This window comes from Aythya ferina (genome assembly GCF_964211825.1).
Source record: "Aythya ferina genome assembly, contig: HAP1_SCAFFOLD_139, whole genome shotgun sequence".
Lineage (NCBI taxonomy): Eukaryota > Metazoa > Chordata > Aves > Anseriformes > Anatidae > Aythya > Aythya ferina.
This window is the reverse complement of record NW_028181386.1, coordinates 88200-108079: the sequence shown is the minus strand read 5'-3', so window position 1 is coordinate 108079 and position 19880 is coordinate 88200.

The window sequence follows — 19880 nt, the reverse complement described above, 5'->3', positions numbered from 1 at the left end:
GTGCCTCCCAGCCTCTGGCAGTGGCTGCAGGAGCCAAAGGGACACTGCAGGCACTGCAGTGCACTGCATGTGGATGTGCAAGGCAGGGACCTGTGTCTCCCAACAGCCCCATGTGTATGAGGAGCATGGGAGGCCAGCTCAGACATAGGCACCTCACAGAGCCCTGACGCTGCCCTGTGTGACTCCAGAAACAACCCCTGTTGTCCCTGTGAAATTTCTGTCATGCCTCTTGCACAGATTCAATGCACATGCTCCTCTCCTCCATGTCACACTACCATGACTTTCTGGACTGGGCTTTCTGTCAGAGGTTTGGCTCAGAGATTTCTGGGGACTTGGAAAAGGCAGGCATCAAAAGCATCTTATGGAATGACAGTAAATAAATAATTAAATAAAAGGGCGAGGAGAATTGCAACTGTCACCTCTGCTCCTGCTGACATGATGGGGAAAGTCCTGCCACAGCCATCTTCAGGTATGTGGCATAAAAAATAAAGAAATTGCTGAAGCAGTAGGGAAGGGGAAAGAAGGCAATGTGGTGAACCTGGACTTTATCAAGGCCTTTGCCATGGTCTTCTGGAGTCTCCCTTTAGCCAGACTGGTGATATTTGGACTGAAGAAAGGGATGATGATGTGAGGGGGAGGGTGGCTGGACACTAGTGGTACAAAGTCCTCCTGCCACCCAGATACCAGCAGCACCCCTCAGTGATGGGCACTTGGGTCAACAACATTGACCCTCTTTTTTATCTCCCTTTATGATGACACGGAGTACATTTTCAGCTCAATTGTGGCTAATGCCAAGCTAGGAGGACTCCTTGAGCAACTTCACCTTGCACAGAGCACAATACTATGTGGGCTGCTGCAGGGCAAGTTAACTCCATCCCTGTCAGACCCAGTACAAGCAGACACTCGATTGCCATGCCGACTGTGAGATCCCCTCTGCCTACATACCCAGTAGGACCCTTACAGGAAGAAGACCTGGCTATAGATCGTCATGTTCCTTCTTGGTGGTACGGAACTGGACAGGCTTGAGAGGTTGCTTGCGGGAATCTCATGAGACTCCCACCTGCTCTCATGAGACACCACCTGGAGTACTGCGTTCAGCTCTGGGGCTCCCAGTACAAGAATGACTTGAAGCTATTAGAGTGAGTCCAGACAAGGACTACAAGGATGATCAAGGGGCTGGAGCAGCTCTCCTATTAAAACAGGCTGAGGGAGTTGGGGTTGTTCAGCCTGGAGAAGGCTCTGAGGAGACCTTATAGCATCCATCCAGTACTTAAAGTGGGCCAACAGAAAAGCTGGGGAGAGACTTTTACTCAGGGTGTGCACTGATAGGACAAGGGGAATGGCTTTAAACTTAAAGAGGGTAGATTTAGAGTGGGTAGTCAGATGAAATTCTTGATTTGGAGGTGAGGCACCAGAACTGGTGCTGTGGGTCCAGAGGTCACCCAGAGGGAGTTTGGATCAGCCCACACCCTTGTGTTTGAAGGAACAGCTGGCAGGAGTGGAGAGGCGTCATGGAAATCATGGCAATACAGGAGTGAGAGCAAGGTGGGGAAGAGAAGTGCCTGTCTGCAGCCTTCAGAGAGGTGTGGGACGGCATAGGAAAGTCTGCAGAGGAGAAGGCAGAGGGCTTTGACAAGAATGGAAGGCTGTAGCAGCACTGACACCTTTGTCCCCTTGGCCATGGCTTATGAGGAGACATGTTATACTTGCAATAAATGACTGAGTCCCAAATAGGATTGCAATTAAAGTTTACAATTTATTAAAGGAATAGAGGCAAGGAAACAGCACTGGGTGTGCCGGGAGTCTCTGATCCACCAAGACACACACCTATTACATCAGGTGGCTGGTTTTTATGCTCCTAGGCTAATACATATTCTACCCCACTTTTTGGAAAAGGCAGGGTTATTATAATTAGTTTCCCAGGATCCAAACCACCCCATGTGCGCATGCGTATCAGTCTCCAGTGGTTCCTCTGAGGGGTCGCTCGTACTGAAGGCTCATAGTCTTCCTTCCAGGCTTTGTCCTTCGATTGTTCTTCATCTTCCCCCCTTCTTCTTATTTGGTCATATCTTAGCTGGATATCAGAGACCCGTGCAGCGCCACATGCAATAGTTAGCAGTTATTTTGAAACCCCTTTGTTCTCTTATCCCAGATATCAGAGACTTGTCCCATGGAAAAGTCAGCAGTTTTTGGAAACTCCTTTGTTCTCTTATCCCCTAGACCCGAGTCTCACGATTTACCCTTCAAACCCTCTATTGACACAAACTTCTAGACTCTGTTTCACTTAGACGTGTGGTTATCCAAGGGTATGTAAGACAGAAAGTCACATTCATCATACCATGCAGCCCTAGCATTGTTCCATATTGACACGAGTCAGATGAACATATTTCACATACTCATGGCATTCGGACAATGTATTCTCCTTTCAACCATGTGAAAACGCTGGATGGTGTCATAATACTGTCCTTCACATGATATTATCGGCATCGTCCCCTACCCCACAGACTCCAGGAAGAGCCCTGAGTGAGACATGGAGGTGCTGGGGGTGCAGGATCTCCCCTCCCAGTGGCTGGGGTCAGGCCTTGGCCTTCTGCTTCGGCAAAACAAACCGAGACTTTTCTCAGCACAGTGTCTTTGACTGTCTGTAATCAGGGCCTCTAGTTATCTGCTGTAACAGTTCCCATGCGAGGCTTTCATAGTAACAGACTAGAATGGCCAACAGAGTGTAGAGAATAGAGCAGTCTAATACTACGGAATAGAGTAGCCAGCAGAGGTGAGACAGGTACTTTGATATAATGAAAGCCATCAGAAAGCTGATCCCAGTTAGATGACTGATATGGGGAGGTCAGGAGTAACCTGGCCAGGACATATGTGAGATTTGGGGGAGGGAAGAGAAAAGAGGAGGAGCTCAGAAGCTTACCTTTGCAGAGGTAAGAGGGTTCATGTCATGTTGAGGCTGCTGTAACACTGACTTCAAACAGTCTTGTAGGGCCTATAAACTATTTTCAACAGTAACAATAATCCCTAAACCTAAACATTACACAAACACCCTGACAGGACTCCACTATTGTAATGCAGAAATCAAAGTATCACCTGAAGAAAAACTCAGCCCATAGCCCCTTTCCCTTACATTTACTCTCTTGCTCACCTGAATCACTGCCCCTAACACTAACATTAAATTGCTCTATTTCATCCTAGACTTCTTGACAGATGTAAACAAAACCCTTAAGCATAATGTGTGCCCATACCCTAACCAGAGACCTGACACCACAAGCAGAACGCCAAACGCTCCATCTAAAATTTTGCTTAATCTCTAACCCAGAAAGGTCAAATCTAGTCCCTAGGAGAGTAGAGAGAGGTCAGCTCTACCTCAGGATCTCCTGCCCCAGCAGGAGGAATGTGACTGTGGCAGGGACTGTGAGGTCACTTCTGCCTCTGCACTTGATAGGGCAGCAGCAGGAACGTGTCATGGAAAGGGACTGTGAGGTCACTTCTGTCTGAAGCTGACAGGTCACCCTTACCTTCTCCCTGGGATCTGTACTTTTGTGCGGACATGTGCCAGTGGCCCTGCTAGGCCAGCAGAAGGCACCTGGTTGGCATGCTGACTGGGGGATCCCCTCTGCCTCCAGACCCAGGAGGATCCAGACAGAAAGAAGGCCCCCATATGGGTTGTCCTGTCCCTTCTGCTTGAGTCCATGACTGCACAGCAGGAGGCACAAGGCTTGGCTGTGTGTAGCCACGAAGCTGCAAGGCCAGCAGTAGGCCCATGGCATGGAAGAGGCTGCTGAGGTGACTTGTGTCTGGTTGGCTGCCAGGCCGCAAGGAGCCTGATGGGTTGGGATGCCTCTTCAGGAGTGGTTTCCACCCTGATGGAGCTTCCTTTGATATTAGCAAAGAAGAGGAGAGAATAAGCTGCCACAGAATGCAATATGGAAGGTTGGCACTGGCCTCAACGAGGAAGAAATGCTGGGATGAGAGCAAGGTGGTAAACAGAGATGGGTTTCTGCAGACTTCAAGAAAATAGGGCAAAGTGTGGGACAGCATTGGAAAGCTTGCAGAGGAGAAGGCAGAGGGTGCTGGCAAGAATGGAAAGCCCCAACAGCCCTGAATTTTTTTCCCCTTGTCTAGAGCTTATGAGGTGATGAGATGTAGTCATTACAGTGGGGCCTCCTTCCTTCCTTGCAATCCTTGCAGAGGCTGGAAGGTGTCATTCCAGTGTTCTTATGGCATCACGCTTCCCAGAACATCCCACAGATCGCCAGGAAGAGCCCTGAGCCAGACACGGGGTACAAGATCTCCCCTCCAGCAGCTGGTGGCAGGCCTTGAATCTTCTGCTTCACTAAAAGAAGCCAAGACATTTCTCAGCATAGCGCTTTGTCTGTCTGTAATCATGGCCTCCAATTATCTGTCCTAGCAAGGCCCTGGGGAGGCTTCGTTAGTAACAGCCCTCAGTGGGGCCCATTAATACTCCAAGTCACTTCAACTTTTGTGCCTCCTGACTTGACATGCTCAAGCGCTTACATCACTCTCCTCTCAGTACCTGAGCTTCATAGACTGAGCACCAAAATACACCATGGACCTCATTAAAATGGAGAAACTCCTAACATCTCTACCACAATTTTCTTAAAGACTTCAGGATTTGTTCAGCTAATTGCAGAGCTTGCATGATGTAGTTAAAGAAGAAGATTTCAAAAAGCACCTAATAAAAACTTCTTGTTTCAAAGTCTGAATTTTGCTGCATTTCAGTTTTGAGCATTGTTCTCCTATTGCTGTTCATTCAGGGTGACTTCTTTGGAGACCTCTATCAGGAGAAAAAGCAGAGTCTGGAGGTCTTACACCTCCACTGCCAGCAGTGGTCTTTGTCCCTGTAACTGCAGCTCAGCCCAGCACATGAAACCCTTTCTAAGACAAGTCAGTTGTACTTTGGGAACAAAATAAATAATAAAATAAAATAAAATAAAAAAAATAAAATAAAATAAAATAAAATAAAATAAAATAAAATAAAATAAAATAAAATAAAATAAAATAAAATAAAATAAAATTGAAATAACCATTGGAATCTGAGAAATTCAGCTTGAATATTAGTAAACACCTGGACATCCATGGTCTCTCATGGGTCTTCTGTGGAAAACTCTGGAAGCAAAGTAAAGAAAATATTTCTTCAAGTGGCTGTAGTTGTACCCACAGGCTAGGCCTCTTTTGGGAAATTGTGCCCTTCCAGTAACAGAAACATAAACAGAGTAATGTGAAAAGACCTGCCCAGTCAATAGAGTAGGGCAAAGTCATGCTTCCTGTGCTATAGATGCAAAAGACAAAAAGAATTGCATTTTGCCTTATACTGCTCAAGGATGTGTAAACCAGGTCATGCATCTTTACCTTAGTACTGACAAGTCCATCACTAAACCACACTACCAAGTTCTACAACTACACCTTGGCTCTCCAGTCAATGAACCAGCTCATGGATGGCAATCAGGGAGTCCCGGTTAGCATGATGCTACCTCAGGTGCGCCACCATGGTAGCCATTGGCACCTGCTGTTCTTCAGCCCTCAGCAAACCCACAACAGAAGGATTCTGTGGAAGGCCAAGCAAGGTAGACAACTGTTTAAGATCCTCCATCTCAAAGGCAGGTATGCCAAAGCCCCAGCGGTAGTGCCCTCTTGGAACTTTGAAGTTCCCTCTCCTGAAACAGTCTATGCTGAGAATGCACAGGCCAGTCCCAATGGGGTGTTTTTGCCATTCCTTCCCAGTTAGACTCCCTTCAGCCTCCAGACAGTTAACTGCTGGGATCCCCTTGTCACTCCAGAAATATAGGTGGGTTCTACCTCTTTAAGTCTTGATGGCATTAGGGTACACTGTGTAGAGCCTGAGACATTTGTGGGTGTGATGTGCCAGAAAACACCAGGAGAAGCATCCCAAGGGGTGGTGCTGCTGGTGAGGACACGTTTGTGCCAGCAGCATGAGTGGGCAGCAGCTGTGCGCAGGCGAGGGGAGGCCAGGAAGTGCATGCCAAGAGCACTCCTGCCAGCAGAGACAAGGCCGGGCCAAAGCCAAGGGGAGAGGCAGGTCCAGGGCAGGGGGCTTCAAGGGCCATGCTGAGCTCCCTGCCCCAGCAGCAGCCGCACTGGCCCTCAGCAGATGTGCTGGCTGGCACACACGGGGAGGTGCTGGCGTGCATCAGAGAGCAGCAAGGAAGGCGCTGGAGAGGGCCGGGGCGAGGTGGGTGGCAGAGCCCCATGCAGGGGCTGGCTGGGGTTCCCCTCTGCTGCAGCCACCGCACGAAGTATGGCAGGAGGAGGGCAGGCAGGGCTCATGGCCATGGGGCAGATCCTGGCCCTGGACGCTCTATGAGCGCCTTGCAGCTCCTGACAGGCTGCAGTGAGGTGCCCCTCAGCCTTCCTTCCTGTGCTCCCAGGGCACATGGCTGCCTCCTGCCCAGCTCACTGCCCTCCAAGAACGTCTGACAGTGCTGCTTCCCAAGCTGGGCCTTGCCCAGCATTAGTCCCCTGCAGGGGCAGAAAATGGCCCTTGTCTTCATGGCTTTTCATGGTGTTCCTTTTGGTACATGCTCTTCTCATCCTTTATCTCTTTTACTGAATAAAGAGGCCTAGGAGAACTTTTTGGTACAGAGTACTACAGAAAAAAACATCGAGTCCCTCAGCCACATCTCTGCTTTTCCCCCACATTGCAGCTGGTTTCTTCATTCTACAACCTCTGCTGTACCTGAAGAGAAATTATGAGAAACAAGACTCACAGAAAATGACTACCTGCTGGTTATTTTATTTGGTTAATTACAAAGCTTACCAGCACCTGTAAATGAGGTCTTTGGGTTAAAAAACAAGAAAGACAACAACAACAAAAGGTTGAAGAAATGAGATGGAGAAAAATATTTTTATTGGACTAGTATTGCAAAGAATGAAAAGCAATTTTGAAATACATGAACAAAGGTGTTTCTGCCTTGTCCAGGTTTATGTGAGGAAGATGTGCAGGTACCTCATTGATGGGGAAATACTGTAGATTAGAATAACATCCTCAGTGCCTCCTTTAGCTCCTTGTTCCTCGTGCTGTAGGTGAGGGTTTCGCTGCTGGAGGCAACACCGAGTATAGAAGTGAAACCGCCAGGCCCAGGAATAGGGAGGTGGTGGAGGGAGGCTTCAGGTAGGCAACCGTGGCAGTAATGCTATGCAGGGAGACCACGGCCAGGTGAGGGAGGCATGTGGAAAAGGCTTTGTGCTGGCCCTGCTCAGAGGGCATCCTCAGCACAGCCCTGACAACCTGCACATAGGACAGAGCACAATGAAAACAAAACATCCAAATGCTAAAAAGACACTGAACGCAAGTACCCCAACTTCCCTGAGGTAGGGATCTGAGCTGGAGGGCTTGAGTTGAGCTTTGAGGAGAGCCTGAGGAGAGCTTTGAATCAAAACAGAGCACTTTGACATGAAACAGCATATCTTTACACTTGCTGAGCACTCTTCTCAGCACTCTTCTCATCCTAATCCAAAACATAGCACCCTTCCTGCACCTGGGGCGCAATAACCCCAAGCAGAGCTACAGGCTGGGAGAGGAATGGTTGGAGAGCTGCCAGGCAGAGAAGGACCTGGGAGTGATGGTGGATAGTCGGCTGAATATGAGCCAGAGGTGTGCTCAGGTGGCCAAGAAGGCCAACGGCATCCTGGCTTGTATCAGGAACAGTGTGACCAGCAGGGCTAGGGAGGTGATCGTCCCCCTGTACTCAGCTCTGGTGAGGCCGCACCTCGAGTACTGTGTTCAGTTTTGGGCCCCTCGCTACAAGAAGGACATGGAGGTGCTTGAGCGGGTGCAGAGAAGGGCGACGAAGCTGGTGAGGGGCCTGGAGAACAAGTCCTACGAGGAGCGGCTGAGGGAGCTGGGCTTGTTCAGCCTGGAGAAGAGGAGGCTCAGGGGTGACCTTATCGCTCTCTATAGGTACCTCAAGGGAGGCTGTAGCGAGGTGGGGGTTGGTCTGTTCTCCCACGTGCCTGGTGACAGGACGAGGGGGAATGGGCTTAAGTTGAGCCAGGGGAGTTTTAGGTTAGATGTTAGGAAGAACTTCTTTACCGAAAGGGTTGTGAGGCATTGGAACAGGCTGCCCAGGGAAGTGGTGGAGTCACCATCCCTGGAAGCCTTCAAAAGACGTTTAGATGTAGAGCTTAGGGATATGGTTTAGTGGGGACTGCTAGGGTTAGGTCAGAGGTTGGACTCGATGATCTTGAGGTCTCTTCCAACCTAGAAATTCTGTGATTCTGTGATTCCACCTACTAGGAGGAAAATGAACTCTGTCCTAACTGAAACCAGGACAAGGGTGCACTCTATTCCATCATCCAGGCCACTGACAAATAACTTGAACAGGACTGGACTCAGTGTAGGTCCCTGGGAGACACTGCTGGCTACAGGCCTTCAACTAGACTCTGTTCCACTAAGCACGACCCTCTGAACTCTGCCATCCAGCCAGCTCACATCCCACCTCACCGACCACTCCTCCATCTCACACTTCCTGAGCTAGCCTATGAGGATGTTATGGGAGACAGTGCTGAAAGCCTTGCTGAAGTCAAAGTAGACAACATCTGCTGCTCTCCCCTCACCCACTCAGCTAGTCATTCCATCATAGAAGCCTGTCAAGTTGGTGAAGCATGGTTTCCCTTGGTGAACCTATGCTGACTACTCCTGATCACCTTCTTCTCTTCCACATGCTGGAGATGACCTCCAGGATGAGCTGTTCCATTGCCTTTCCAGGGATGGAGGTGAGGCTGACCAGCCTGTAGTTGCCTGGGTCCTCCTTCTTGCCCTTGTTGAAGACCGGTATGACATGAGCTTTCTTCCAGTCTTCAGGCAGCTCTCCTGTTTTCCATGGCCTTTCAAAAATGATTGGCCAGCAGTAACATCTGCCAGCTCCCTCAGAACTCATGGATGTATCCCATCGGGGTCCATGGATCTGTGGCTGTCAGGTTTGCCTAAGAGATCTCTGACCTGATCCTCTTCAACCAAGGGAAAGTCCTCATTTCTCCAGATTTCCTCCCTTGTCCTGAAGGTCAGAGATTCTGGAGGGCTGCTCTTAGCAGTGAATACTGAAGCAAAGAAGGCATTCAGTAATTCTGCCTTCTCTGTATCCTTTGTCACCAGGTCACCCACCTCGTTAAGCAGTTGGCCCACATTTTCCTTCCTCTTCCTTCTGCTATTGATATATTTGAAAAAGACCTTTTCTCAGACAATGGCCCTATATTCTTCCCAAGTGGCTTGTCCCTTTTTTCCACATTATGTATACATCCTTCTTCCATTTAAGTCACTCCAGGATCTCCTTGATCATTCAAGCAGGTCTCCTGCCCTCTTTGACATTTTGCTCACAGGAATACATAGTTTTTGAGCTTGGAGGACTTGGGGGTCAGTGTGCTATCGCTGCCGGTGCACCATTGTGGCAGCCATCAGCACCTGCTCTTCAGCTCTCAGCAACCCCACAACAGAAGGGTCCCGTGTGAGACCAGGCAAGGTAGACAACTATTTGATGTTCTCTATATTCATGGCAGTTATGCCAACAGAACTATGGTACTCTTTTGTTTAGTTGTTTGCCCTTGGAAAAAGCCAGAAACGCAGTCTGGAGGCATATCATTAGGGTTACCCAATGATGTTCACATCACTCAAGAGCTATCATGACCAGCCCGAAAGAAAGAAGGGGAAGGTGCCATGCCTTGTTCCCTTCACCAAGTGGATTCATGAGCGTCATACCAGTAACACCTCAAATAATATTCATTGGTGCAGATTTAGGGAAAGCATCACAAACCCATATTTGCTTTCCTAGTGGTAACTTAGTAGTTTCTTGCAATATGTAGTTGCTTTACAGGGAAGGGTTGTACTGGGTCTGGCTGGAATGTTAACTTTCCCTGCAGCAGCCCATACAGTGCTGTGCTCTGCACTTGTAGCTGGAACAGCAGTGTTATCACACCAGTGTTGTGTCTACTGCTGAGCAGTGCTGGCACAGCATCAGGCCTCTCTCTAACCCTCCTAGGGGATGGGCAAAAAGTGAGAAGAGAAACATCACCAGGGCAGCCGACCTCAACCAACCAAAGGGATATTCCATACCATGTGATGTCACACTCAGCAATAAAAGGTGGAAACAGGAAGAAGAGGGGAGGGGTGCGCTCTCATTGTGAAAATGTCAGTCCTCCTCCTGAATACCGGCTACATGCGTTGTGGCCCTGCTTCAAGGACGTGGTCAAGCACCGCTCATTTGTGGGAAGTAGAGAGTAATTTCTTTCCTCTGCACTTCCACATAGACTTCATCTGTTTTATTTGTTTGTCTTCCTCCCTTTTCCTTTCCCTTTTTATTTCCCTTTAGTTAAATTGTTTAGTTCATAATAATCTTTCTTTAATTATTATTTCCCTTTAATTAAATTATCCTTATCTCAACCCGTGAGTTGTTCTTTGCTTTACTTCTCCCCCTCCTCATCTAAAGAGGGAGAGTGAGAGAGCAGTTGTGGTGTTTAGCAGCCCAGCACGGTAAAACCACCACAAGGGTTTGTAGCAATTTGTAATACAGACATTCATGAAAACAGAGCAACGAGGTGTCCGTGTCCTTGTGTACTATGGAATCCTACCAACCTACTGCTGTGATCCATGGGCGAGCTGACCCTTCTAGGTCCTGACCGTTGATACTGTGATGCCCTTGGAGAGGTCCTCAGAGCTGCAGGAGCAACCACAGACCTGGGGCTTGGTGACATCCCTTTGCTGCAGAGAACAGAATCAACCACAGGGGCTGGACGCTTCAGATGCTGGAGTGACAAGAAACTGTCTTTTTTTCTGCTCAGGTCTGCTGCCTCCTCGCACACAGCCAGGCCTGTGGCTCATCTCCCTGTGGAGGACAAGGAGGCAAAGCTCTGCTGGTGCCCAAGTAAGAGAAAAATACTCCACCTGTGGAAGGGCAGGGCTGGCAGGGAGGTGGCACAGGACAGGCACTGGTCTCTTTCTTCTGTTGCCACTCAGGGAGGCTTGAGACCGCAGGTCAGTGTCCATACTGCCCACAGGTGCCTGCAGTCCTGTATCCTGAGATCCATCTGCTCTCCTTCTGTACAGAACATTTTTACTTTGTTTCTCACAGTTTGGGGGCTGCATTGGTGGACCTGGAACATGGCACTGAAAGGCTGTGTCTCCCACTGTGGGTTTTTTGGTGAGTTTTTCCCATTGCAGCAGCAGAGCAGCAGCTAATTGCTCCTGGAAGAAAACTGAAACAGCTTCTTCAGTGCATGTTTGAGCTCCTGGTTCCTCATGCTGTAGATGAGGGGGTTCACTGCTGGAGGTACCACTGAGTACAGAACTGCCACCACAAAGTCCAGGTATAGGGAGGAGGTGGCGGGGGGCTTCACACCGGCAAACACAATAGTGCTGACAAACAGGGAGACTACCACAAGGTGAGGGAGGCATGTGGAAAAGGCTTTGTGCAGGCTCTGCTCAGCAGGGATCCTAAGCACAGCCCTGAAGATCTGCGCATAGGACAACACAATGAAAATAAAACAGCCAGCACCTAAACAAAAGCTAAATGCAATAAACCCAACTTCCCTGAGGTAGGCATCTGAGCAGGAGAGCTTGAGGATCTGGGGGACTTCACAGAAGAACTGGTCCAAAGCATTGCCTTGGCAAAGGGGCAGGGAAAATGTACTGGCTGTGTGCAGGACACCATGGAGAAAGCCACTGCCCCAGACAGCTGCTGCCATCTGGGCACAAGCTCTGCTGCCCAAGAGGCTCCCATAGTGCAGGGGCTTGCTGATGGCAACATAGTGGTCATAGGCCATGGTGGTGAGAACATAAAATTCTGCTGTAATCAGGAAGACTAATAGAAAGACCTGTGCAGCACAGCCTTGATAGGAGATGGTCCTGGTGTCTCAGAGAGAATTGGCCATGGCTTTGGGCAGAGTGGTGGAGATGCAGCCCAGGTCGAGGAGGGCGAGGTTGAGGAGGAAGAAGTACATGGGGGTGTGCAGGCGGTGGTCGCAGGCTACGGTGGTGAGGATGAGGCCGTTGCCCAGAAGGGCAGCCTGGTAGATGCCCAGGAAGAGCGCAAAGTGCAGGAGCTGCAGCTCCCGCATGTCTGCGAATGCCAGCAGGAGGAACTCACTCACAGAGCTGATGTTGGGCATTTGCTGGTTCTGGACATGGACACTGCCAAATGAGAAAAATAAATAAATAAATAAATAAATAAATAAATAAATAAATAAATAAATAAGGAGTGTTAGGAGTAAAGTCTGTGAGAAAAATTCAGTTAATTCCCAGTTAAAACCTTACATTTCCTGTTTCCAAGAGGACCTTTGTGTCTCTCCCTATCTGGAGCCCTGCTGTGTGCTTCCTGAGTGTCCTGTACACTGCAGCCTCCTCTCCCCATCAGCTCCCAGTGAGGCTGCTCTGCTGCATTCGAGGTTCCAAGAAGGAAGGTTCCTGGGAAGTGGCTCCCTCTGTTGAGTGAGGGGCGTTTGGCTGTGTGACTCTGTGTGCGTCTTCCCTGTTCAATACTCAGGAGACAAAATCAGCAGGTGGATCGTGCATGTCTGGCAGGGAGCATCTCCTCCTGCTTCACCCGCCGTTCACAGCACTCCTTGTCAGAATCAGACACCACCAGCTGCCATGCTGGGGAAGGGGGAGCAGCAGGCATGGGCAGGTAGGGCAGACCCAACCCAGTGCAGAAGCTGCGGTGTTGGTAAGGTAGAGGCTGTCCTCACAGACCTGTGCCATCTGGCTGGCACAGCCAGGAGAGGGACAAGAGCTCTGGCGTGGAAGAAGCATTTGGAATATGCTCCTTGTCATATGGTAGGAATTTGGGGGTAGGACCTCTGGGGAGCCAGGAGCTAGACTCGATGATCCTTGTGGGTCCCTTCCAACTCGGGATATTCTATGATTCTGTGATTCTGTGCCTTCTTCCATGGAGGAAGGTGGAAGGGGCCTGCAGCAAATGTGTCTACTTACACAGAGATTTAGGGTTCAGACACCCCATATTTTCAGCCCATAGGTTATATATGCCATGACAGAAACTGTGAAGGAGTTTCTGGGGAAGAGATGAGACCAGGGGCTGCTGCAAGGAAGGTGCCTGCACTGCAGGGAATGGCAGGGAGGGAGCAGCTCCCTCTCACTGCCTGCCAATGTCCCTGCTGCCTGCAGCTGTCCTGTCAACATCTCTTTATCTGTCCCCATGTCTCCTCCTGTCCATGCTCACAGACCCCATCCCATCCTCTGCGTGCCCAGCTCTGTCCTGCAGACACCTCCCGGGGATGGGGACAGCTCTGGGGACATCCCCCTCTCAGTAGGTCCTAAAGAACGGTTCTAAAAACGCCCTGGAGCAGTCTGTAAGGAGAGAGAAGGGAAGGGACACTCTCAGGTTTGTCACTAACCTGTTTATGTCTCATTCCAATGCAATAGGAAGCTCCACTACCTGTGCAAACCCAACCATTCTCTTAACACAGCCTACCCCACAATCAGACTATGAAAGCGCAGGCAGAGAGTGCAGAAAGAGCCTTCTCTTTGCAGGCAGCACCTGCCCTGCCCTTCCTTTGCTCAAGCCCCTGGGCAGCTCGTCAGGCAGGCTGAATGCTGTGTCTGGCAGGCAGCGGAGGCCATGCCCCGGCACACAGCCCCTGGGGCACAGCAGGGACCCTGCTCTGCACCACAGCCCTGGGCACCCCTGCAGCTGCCCTGAAGCACCTTCTCCTCCACACCGCACAAGCCACATGAGACATCCTGGCAGCTCCTGGCCAAGCATAGACATCCCGCATCCAGAAGCCTTTTCCAGGAACCTCCCCTGCACTGTCCTGCAGCCAGATACTTACTGTGGGCAGAGCTGTGAAGGTTTCTCCTGCACTGAGCTCTCCCTCCAGGCTGCCTGGAATCCCTTTCTGCCTGGGTGCCTGTGGTCAGAGCCCCCAGCCCTGCTGCGCTGTGCAGAGGAGCTGCTCCTGGGCAGAGCTGTCTCTCTGCACCAGGGCCCTCTTGCCACGAGCTCTCTCTGTCCCAGGAGCCCGGCCCAGCTCAGCAGCACAGGCCCAGCCCAAGACATTGGAATCACCCCTCTGGGGGTTTTGCTGATGAGCCCACAAACCTCAGGCACTCAGAGACAATTGAAGACATCTCTCCAGAAGTCCAAGTCAGAGGCAAGTTTCCTGCAGTGTCCCCCTGAGGGCCAGCACTGACACAGCCTCTCTTGGAGCTTGTTAGATCAGAACACTGGAGGCAGTGAGGACAAGGAGACAAAGGCAATGTGAAGGTGACACTGAGGTGTAGACAAAGTGGATGTGTTTCACCAAGCACCAGGGCCAGGCCTTGACCTCCAGCTTCTGTGAAGGGAGATCTCTTCCCTTCACACACTGCTCAGGGCTCTTCCTGGGGCACTAGGAGATGGGGATGTGCATTGTCAAGTGCAGGAGAATGGTACGACCCCTTCCAGGTTCATGGGTGGGGACAAGGAGACAATGAGGCCCTGGTGCTTTAGCAATAAGCCGTCTCCTCATAGGCCTCAGTGACAGAGGCAACAGCCATAGCCATGTACACAAAGACTTTGGTTCTGTTCAGACTTTCAGCCTTCCATAGCCCTTGCTTCTCTCCAAACCAGGATATCACAGAATCACAGAATCACAGAATTTCTAGGTTGGAAGAGACCTCAAGATCATCGAGTCCAACCTCTGACCTAACCCTAGCAGTCCCCACTAAACCATATCCCTAAGCTCTACATCTAAACGTCTTTTGAAGGCTTCCAGGGATGGTGACTCCACCACTTCCCTGGGCAGCCTGTTCCAATGCCTCACAACCCTTTCGGTAAAGAAGTTCTTCCTAACATCTAACCTAAAACTCCCCTGGCTCAACTTAAGCCCATTCCCCCTCGTCCTGTCACCAGGCACGTGGGAGAACAGACCAACCCCCACCTCGCTACAGCCTCCCTTGAGGTACCTATAGAGAGCGATAAGGTCGCCCCTGAGCCTCCTTTTCTCCAGGCTGAACAAGCTCAGCTCCCTCAGCCGCTCCTCGTAGGACTTGTTCTCCAGGCCCCTCACCAGCTTCGTCGCCCTTCTCTGCACCCGCTCAAGCACCTCCATGTCCTTCTTGTAGCGAGGGGCCCAAAACTGAACACAGTACTCGAGGTGCGGCCTCACCAGAGCTGAGTACAGGGAGACGATCACCTCCCTAGCCCTGCTGGTCACACTGTTCCTGATACAAGCCAGGATGCCGTTGGCCTTCTTGGCCACCTGAGCACACCTCTGGCTCATATTCAGCCGACTATCAACCATCACTCCCAGGTCCTTCTCTGCCTGGCAGCTCTCCAACCATTCCTCTCCCAGCCTGTAGCTCTGCTTGGGGTTATTGTGCCCCAGGTGCAGGACCCGGCACTTGGCTTTGTTGAACTTCATGCAGTTGACCTCAGCCCATCGGTGCAGCCTATCCAGATCCTCCTGCAGAGCTTTCCTACCCTCAAGCAGATCAACACACGCACCTAGCTTGGTGTCATCTGCAAACTTACTGAGGGTGCACTCATTGCCCTCATCCAGATCATCGATGAAGATATTAAAGAGGACCGGCCCCAGCACCGAGCCCTGGGGGACGCCACTAGTGACTGGCCTCCAACTGGACTTGGCTCCATTCACCACGACTCTTTGGGCCCGGCTATCCAGACAGTTTCTAACCCAACGAAGTGTGCGCCAGTCCAAGCCAAGAGCAGCCAGTTTCTTGAGGAGAATGCTGTGGGAAATGGTGTCAAAAGCCTTGCTGAAGTCAAGGTAGACCATATCCACAGCCTTGCCCTCATCCACCCAGCACGTCACTTTGTCATAGAAGGAGATCAGGTTCATCAAGCAGGACCTGCCTTTCATAAACCCATGCTGACTAGGCCTGATCGCCTGCTTGCCCTACAAGTGCTGCGTGATGACTCTCAGGAGGATCTGTTCCATGAGCTTCCCTGGCACTGAGGTCAAACTGAAAGGCCTGTAGTTTCCCGGGTCTGCCCTCCGGCCCTTCTTGTAGATGGGCGTCACATTTGCTAGCCGCCAGTCGATTGGGACCTCCCCCGATAGCCAGGACTGCTGATAAATGATGGACAGTGGCTTGGCCAGCTCCTCTGCCAGTTCTCTCAGTACCCTTGGGTGGATCCCATCCGGCCCCATTGACTTGTGCACATCTAAGTGCCGTAGCAGGTCACCAACCAGTTCTTCATGGATAGTGAGGGCCACATCCTGCTCCCCATCCCCTTCCACCAGCTCAGGGTACTGAGTATCCAGAGAACAACCGGTATTGCCACTAAAGACTGAGGCAAAGAAGGCATTGAGCACCTCCGCCTTTTCCTCATCTCTTGTAACTAGGTTTCCCCCCGCATCCAGTAAAGGATGGAGATTCTCCTTAGTCCTCCTTTTTGTGTTGATGTATTTATAGAAACGTTTTTTGTTATCTTTAACGGCAGTAGCCAGATTGAGCTCCAGATGAGCTTTGGCCTTCCTAATTTTGTCCCTGCACAGCCTCGCTACTTCTTTAAAGTCCTCCCTAGTGGCCTGCCCACTTTTCCAAAGATTATAAACCCTCTTTTTTCTCCTAAGCTCAAGCCACAATTCTCTGTTGAGCCAGACCGGTCTTCTTCCCCGCCAGCTCGTCTTTGGGCACGTGGGGACAGACCGTTCCTGCGCCATTAAGATTTCCCTCTTGAAGAGCACCCAGCCTTCCTGGACTCCTCTGCCCTTCAGAACCGCCTCCCAAGGGACTCCACCAACTAGTGTCCTGAGCAGCTCAAAGTCAGCCCTCCGAAAGTCCAATACAGTGGTTTTACTGGTCCCCTTCCTGGCCTCGCCAAGAATAGTGAACTCCACCATTTCGTGGTCACTCTGCCCAAGACAGCTCCCGACAATCACATCCTCCACCAGTCCTTCTCTGTTTGTGAAGAGAAGGTCTAGCGGGGCACCACCCCTGGTAGGTTCACTAACCAGCTGCGTCAGGAAGCTATCTTCCACGCTCTCCAGAAACCTCCTAGATTGCTTTCTCAGGGCTGTGTTGTGCTTCCAGGATATGTCAGGGAAGTTGAAGTCCCCCATGAGAACAAGAGCTGACGATTTCGCAACTTCTGTCAGCTGCCTGTAGAATTCCTCATCCGTCTCCTCATCCTGGTTCGGCAGTCTATAGCAGACCCCGACCAGGACACTAGCCTTGTTGTCCCTGCCGATCCTAACCCAAAGGGACTCGACCTTGTCATTCCCAGCCTCGAGTTCCACAACCTCGAAAGACTCTCTAATATAGAGAGCCACACCACCACCCCTTCTGTTCTGCCTGTCCCTTCTAAAGAGCTTATAGCCAGTCATTGCAGTACTCCAGTCATGAGACTGGTCCCACCACGTCTCCGTGATGGCAACCAAGTCGTAGCCTGCCTGCTGAACGATGGCTTCCAGCTCCTCCTGTTTGTTACCCATGCTGCGTGCATTGGTGTAGATGCACTTCAGCTGGGCCATTGCCTTATCCTCCGGCCTTGCCATTGTTCCCCCTGGCACAGCCCCAACAATCCTACCTTCAGCCCCATCCCCCTTCCTACCTAGTTTAAAGCCCTCTCAATGAGCCCTGCCAGCTCCTGGCCCAGGATCCTTTTTCCCCTAAAAGATAGGGACCTGTCTGCGGCCATCAGGCCAGGTGCTGAGTAAAGTGCCCCATGATCAAAATACCCAAGATTTCTGCGTTGGCACCAGCCCTGGAGCCACGTGTTTAACAGGTGGGCTTTCCGTGTCCTCTCTGAACCCCTCCCTGCCACCGTAGGGATGGATGAAAACACCACCTGCACTCCCGCTCCATCCACTAACCGACCCAGTCCCCTAAAGTCTCTTTTGATAGCCTTGAGGCTTCTCTCTTCGATGTTGTCACTGCCCGCCTGGACTATCAAAAGAGGGTAATAGTCAGAGGGGTGTACCAGGTTGGGAAGCTTCCTGGCAACGTCCCTGACCCTGACCCCAGGGAGGCAGCAGACTTCCCTACGAGTAGGGTCAGGCCGACAAATAGGGCCCTCTGTTCCCCTAAGAATCGAGTCTCCAACAACAATAACCCTCCTGTCTTTCTTGGTGGAGGCAGTCCTGAGGCATGGAGTCAACCTCCTCGCCCTAGGCATCCTCCTGGGAACACTTGCTACCTCTTCCTCAGCTACTGGTCTGTCGAGCTCCAGGGCCTCAAACCTGTTGTGTAAGGGCACCTGGGAATGCAGGGCTGGAAGGGGAGGGCGTCACCTGCGATGTTGAGCAGGGACCTGTTTCCATTCCTCCTCAGCTCCCAGATCCCCTCCCTCTGCCCTACGGCTACAGGGCAGGGGGTCCACCCCCATTTGAGGAGTCTCACCTCGGTACCTCCCCTTGAGGCCCTGCAGGGAGTTACTCCAGAAGTCTATCTCTCGCTCACACTCCCTGATGGCAGATTTAAAAAAAAAGAAACAAAAAACAAACAAAAAAACATCACAGCTGCTGCTGTGCCTGCTCTCTTCCTACTTTCTTGTGCTTTGCCCCTCCCCTTTACCACTTGATTGGGTTTGGGTGCTGGGCGGGGCCAAAAGGTATATGAGCCCCAGGCATGGCATTAGAGAGCTTATTCTGCCTGGGCTGCTCCTTGGAGTAAGTGCTTTGTTTTTCCTTCAGTCAGTTGCAGGGTTGTTTAGGCAGGCTGGGGTCTATGGATTTCTGGATTTTAAGTGCTTGGAATTCACTTAATAGAGGAATATTAAGTAGAGGCTGCTGGCTCACTGTTTTTTGGGGTGGGGGGATACTCTTCTGGTTTTGATCTATATGTTAATCTCTAGATGTATACACCCACATGTGTAACTCTCCAGAGGATTAAAACCAGCTTGATTGCATGGTACAAGAGGCTCAACCACGTAGGTGCAGTATTACCAAGAGACTGAGCAGGATCACCTTTTTCATCTGCAAAGGGTAATTCTGTGGCTACCTCTGTTGGAGCTGCTGTGCATTCATGGCCTTTTGGCATTTGTTGACTTTAGGGTGTTTATTTATTTATTTTTTCTTCTAGCTCTGGTCTCTGTGTTTGAGTTTTCTGTAAGGAGCTATACTGTTTGCATGTACATCGTGGATATGACCTTCTCTCTTTGTTTCTTGTAGCTCAGGGCATAGGCACGGAAACATGAATGAGGCATGATGGTGAGTGGATGTCAGTGGGGACTCTGGGTTTTTTGGTGGACTGTGTTAGTCTGCTTCTAGAAACACCCCAGTTCTCTTGTCTGCACTCTGCATTCTGTTGCGCTAAGTCATATAAATAAGTAAAGAAACCACAGCTACTACTCCCCCTCTTTCTGTTTTTTTTTTTTTTTGTATTTTCCCAGGTGATTGGCTTCAGGTTCCAGGTGGGACCTAATGGTAACTGAGTTGCAGGTATGCCATCAGAGAGCTCCTTCTGCCTTGGCTGCTCTTTGGGGTAAGTGCTTTGTTTTTCCTTCAGTCAGTTGCAGGGTTCTTTAGGTGGTTCAGAGTCTATGGACTGATGCATTTTCAAGTAGAAACGGGTACGCATGTCTTTTTTGGGTGGCAACTGGCAGGATCTGTCACAGTAAAGCAACCTAGTAGTAGGTGCTTCTATTGCATGCAGCTCTTCCTCAGGTGAGTAATTGTTATAGCAGTGTTACAGATAGTATGGTGATGCTACTTTGTGTGTTTGCTTTGTGGTTCTGGGTCCCTTATGATATTGGCAGAATTACGGGGCTTTCTGTGAGTCTTTGCCTATATGTCAAATCTTACCAAAGCCACAACGTTGGTGGAAAAGTGATGGAGCATGGTTTAGGAGAAATGTGTCATGGAGGCTCCCTGTGTGAGCATGTATATGAAAAAGGCAGCAGTGGGCATGTAAAGGGTAGTCTGTTTCAGGTTTAGGGACAGTT